General features: G+C 44.1%; 1 protein-coding gene across 5 annotated transcripts in view; it reads right to left on the bottom strand.

Annotated features, from left to right (window-relative positions):
* The window catches only part of LOC113821596 (zinc finger protein rotund), a 656570-nt gene that overhangs the window by 306386 nt on the left and 345184 nt on the right, over positions 1 to 5000 (bottom strand). Inside the window, exon 1 of one of the 5 annotated variants that reach the window (XM_070140819.1) lies at positions 2173 to 2571. The exons of the other annotated variants lie outside the window; for them this stretch is intronic. The gene's annotated coding sequence lies outside the window, so the exon portion shown is untranslated. Of the gene's footprint in view, positions 1 to 2172; positions 2572 to 5000 lie in introns of those variants that run through there. 5 annotated transcript variants of the gene reach the window in all.

Below are 5000 nucleotides of genomic sequence, written 5' to 3'. Positions count from 1 at the left end.
CCGTCGTGAAGACGAGAGCGACTTCCCCGCGAGCGAGAGCGGCTGGAAGCGTGTGTCAGGAGCCATGAGGTTTCTCCCGCACCGGCACCTCCGAAGCGCACACAGGCCCCGCGCCTCGGCCCTCTTTCTCATCTATGTCTAAAAATAAACCCACACACCACACCGGAGGAGGGGGAAAAACGCACATAGATGCACACACAGATCTGAGGAGAGAGCTCGACGTCAGATCGTTGGGTTCACACGTGACTCCCTCCACAAGTATTGATCAGTGCATTGCCCGCCTGCAACCCTTGCAACTTTCTGCCACCACACACACATATATAGATACACACGCATAAGTACACGCACACGCAACTTTTCCCCCTCATCTCTGTCCCTCGACGTCATCCTGCTGGTGGTAATCTGTGTGATTGGATATCAGCGGCCGAGGGAAATTTCACTACAGCGCCGAGAGAGAAATTTCAAGAAAGCGGACTCGGCGTGGAAGTTTGTTTGAAAGTCTTCCCCGCACAGACATCTTTTTGTGGCGCCCTTCTCGACGCCCTACGTTTCGTTTGATCTCTTCGGCGGGCTCACAGACCAGCTTCATTGAGAGCTGCTGTTCTGCATGACTTGGCATTAGGTTACATGACGAGCTGGATCGGGGACTTTGACAAGAAGATGCTCTCATCGGGACTAGTGCACGTTTCTGTCACGATTAAGGGACTGCAAGACGCCGTCCTATACAACCCGCTGCATTACTCAAACGTCTCGCCTCCCTCTATGAAGACAGACTCTCTCGCTTTCCCCTCACCATCTTTTCACTTTTCCCCTCGCTTCAAGTGACCGCATGGTGATTCTTGTTGAACCATTAATTTCCCCTTAATCATTATTCATCGCTTGTCAACCTAATGCGCTCACAGCATAGGAAGGAAATCTAGCTGCCGTAATGAAAAGACAAAAGGAAAGAACGAAAAAAATAAAACAAAGCAAGATGGAACATATCGTCTTGAAGATGATGGTCAAGCTGTAACCTCTAATGACACTGTGGTAAACGCAAATTGCTCTGCCTGGCATCTCACTTATTAGCTGAGAGAGCAGCTCGAGTACAGAGAGCGCGAGTTCATCTGTGCTTTCATTGTTGACTCTGTTGCATTCTCGCATTGCTTCCTCTTCGCCCTCTCTCTCTCTCTCTCTCTCTCTCTCTCTCTCTCTCTCTCTCTCTCTCTCTCTCTCTCTCTCTCTCTCTCTCTCTCTCTCTCTCTCTCTCTCTCTGTACATACACGCACACATGATTTGGATATCTCTCTCTCTCTCCCTTTTATTCACACTTCCTGTCTCTCTCTCGCGTTTCCGATCACGTAATTATCTCCGCTGCAATTAAACAGGAATACCTAATTATGCTTTACCGCTGTCCTGCAGCTTCTTAATCACAGAGGAGCGCATTCCCACGCTCGCTCTCACCTCTTCTCTAACGCCCTAATCAAGCTAACATCCGCATGCTCAAAAATTCGGACATTTCCCTTCCGAGTGAGGGAGACGAAGGTTTAAAATTCTAAACAAAGACGGTTAGGGTCGGCCATTCTCATGACCGATACAACCCCTTTAACCGGTGTGCGGGGGGGCGGGCGGGCTAGAGGGAGGGAGGGAAGTAGGGAGGGAGGGAGGGAGGGGGACTGAGGGGCGAACCGTCGAGGGGGCGGGAGGGAGGGTAGAATCTGGGTCCGCGGGCGTGAGTGTGTTCGTTCGCCTGTCTTCATCGGGCTCCACTTGCAAATTAGCTCAATGAGTGGCAACACGTGGTCCGGGGGGAGAGGGGGTTTGTTTACATGGGATTAGTGGCTCACTCCCCCCGCCGGTAATGCACGTGGATTTCGGGTAATTTTTTGCCGGTTTGTGCTTGACTTTTTGTGCACGTTACTGGAGATTTGACACTTTCTTATCGAGGTTCTTCCGCGCACACACACACCGGCAAACACACACCTCCCACTGCCTTCACACTGGATCTTGGGCATGGATCTTAGCACAGTTCAAGGGGCTAAGGAGAGCTAATAATCCTGCTTGGGATTTCTGCACGAGATTCACCACTGCAACACAAAACTGCACTTCACCAAGAAAAAAAAAGAACTCAGATATTGGCAAGAGGCCAGATACAGCTAGTACAGTAGCACAAGTTTGAACACGTAGACCTACCCCTCCGTCTCCCGCCACCTAGCAGGGAGGGCGTACGTGCACCAGGCTGCTCCGCGGATCACGGGCAAAAACGGAGTGCAAAATGCAGGCGGCACCTGTTTGCAACATGACTGAGGCAGGCGGCGCGAGGCGGTGGTGGCAGCGGCGGTGGCGACTGCTCCCTGGCCCCTCCTCCTCCGCTGCTCCGGCACTACCACGCACGCACGGACCCCCGGCCATGGACGCACGGACACACACGCGCTGCCTGCATGTCCCTCTCGCATTGCTCCTCCTCCTCTTCCTCCACCTCCTCCTCCTCTTACTCCTCCCTTTTTTCACTTCTCGTCTTTCGTTTTTCATCTCTCTTCCTCCTCACACTCTATCTGTTTCCGCTGTCTCTTCTAGGAACTCTCAGCAGACAGAGACACCTGGACCGCTCCGGCCGATGTCTTCCCCAACTTCCTTTGCCCTTGCATCTTCTTGCCCTTCACCTGCACCATCCCGTTCCTTCCCCACCCACCCTAAAAGCACCTAAGCACAACACTCGACACCATAATCCCCTACCCCCTTTCCCACAGCCTTTACCCCCCTCGAAGTACTTACTCGCCCTGCTGCATCTTTCCCTGCTTGCTTGTCTGCTTGTACCCCGCTCCAATCCCCCCAGAAGCATTTGACACATCTTACGCTGGTCATTCTGGTCTGACCGCTCAACACAGCGTTCGCCGCGGTGATCGTCTCTCGTCTCTCTCCCTGTATCTCCTCCATATCATTCTCACTGTCTTCTCAATCTATCTCCTCATTCTCCCTCTCTCTTCCCTTTCTCCCTCTCTCTTCTCTTTCTCGCTTTCTTTTCTCTTTCTCTATCTCTCTCTCCTCTTTTTCCCTCACTCTTCTCTTTCTCCCTCTCTTTTCTCATTCTCCCCCTCTCTACTCATTATCCCTCTCTTCTCATTCTCCCTCTCTCTTCACATTCTTCCTCTCTCTTCTCTTTCTCCCTCTCTCTTCTCTTTCTCCCTCTCTCTTCTATTTCTCCCTCCCTATATCCGCTCTTTCTCCCTCTCTCTTCTCTTTTTTCCTCTCTCTTCTCTTTCTCCCTCTCTCTTCTCTTTCTCCCTCTCTCCTCTGTTTCCCCCTTCTTTCTTCTCTTTCTTCCTCTCTTTTTTTCTTTCTCCCACTATCTTCTCTTTCTTCCTCTCTTTTCTCTTCTCCCTCTCTCTTCTCTTTCTCCCTTTCTCTTCTCTCTCTCCCTCTCTCTTCTCTCTTTCCCTCTCTCTTCTCTCTTTCCCTCTCTCTTCTCTCTTTCTCTCTCTCTTCTCTTTCTCCCTTTCTCTTCTCTCTCTCCCTCTCTTTTCTCTTTCCCTCTCTCCCTTTCTCTTCTCTATTTCCCTCTCTCTCTCTCTCTTCTCTCTTTTCCTCTCTCTTCTCTCTTTCCCTCTCTCTTCTCTCTTTCCCTCTCCCTTCTTTTTCTCCCTCTCTTCTCCCACTCTCAATTTACGCTTCATCCTTCCCTCTTCCCTCTCCCTTTTCTTTTACCTCCCCCTCTCGTTCCTCTATATACCCACCTTTCCCCTCTCTTTCCTCTTTGTTTCCTTCTATAAATCTATCACCCTATCTACCTGTTTATCGCGGATCCCAGAGTAAACAAAATCCAATGCTCCTACCGTCTACGAGAGCTCAAAACAAAGCCCAAAGAACGCTTTCTATTTAAATTCTCCAAAGTTAGCCGGCACATCTGCCCGATTCGCCGCTTACCTATCCTGGTCTGCTCTTTACGGCATATAAAACGTCTTTACACACAGCATTAGGTATTAGAGGCATACCCACTATTATTGAGAGACACGCTCTCACAGTTCTTCACTGTTATCATTATGAATATTGGTTGTACCACTATCATTAGTTATTTACTGTTAAATAATTCCCATTAGCATTTTCAATAAACTTTTATCATTATCATTATTATTCTCATTATGAATAATATTAACAAAATTATTTTTATCACTATTACTATCATCATTATCACAATTCTTTCTTTTGATACTATTACTGTTATCATTATCATTGTTATCATTACTATTATAAACATTACTATTCTTATGTTATCATCATTACCATCAATATTATCACTGACGGAAGTACCATTATTATCAATGCAAATTATCGTTATCATTTCTATTGTTATCGTTATCATTTCTATTGTTATCATTATCATTATTACTATCATTATCATCCTTATTATTACTATTATCATCATCATTATCATTATTCTCTTCATTACTATAATTCATTATCATTATATCTCTTATTTTCATTATTATCATTATCACTATATCTCTTATTTTCATTTTTATTATTATCACTATATCTCTTATTTTCATTATTATCATTAACATAATACTTTTTTATCATTATCATTATTACCATCATTATTATTATTATACTTGTTATTATATCATGTTATTATTGTTAATAATATCATTATCATTATTATGATTATCATAACAACAGCATTAACAACAATAATAATAATAGTAAATGATATAACAATAATGATAGCGATAGTAATTATAAAAACGATAATACTTACAACAATGTTAATAATAATAATTACAATAACAAGAATATAATAATAACAATATTCATAATAATAATAACAGTAACAATAATAATAGTAATGTCGGTAATAATAATTATAATGACAATCAAAAATACAATAATAACAATAATGATAATAATAATAATAATAATAATAATAATAATAATAATAATAAAACAATAATAATCATAGTAATATTAATAATAGTCATACTACTAATACTAATACTGCTAATAATAATAATGATAATAAAAAT

This window comes from Penaeus vannamei, chromosome 27 (assembly GCF_042767895.1).
Source record: "Penaeus vannamei isolate JL-2024 chromosome 27, ASM4276789v1, whole genome shotgun sequence".
Classification (NCBI taxonomy): Eukaryota; Metazoa; Arthropoda; class Malacostraca; order Decapoda; family Penaeidae; genus Penaeus; species Penaeus vannamei.
Note: the sequence above shows the minus strand (reverse complement) of the source record. Positions and strands in the feature narration are given on the sequence as shown.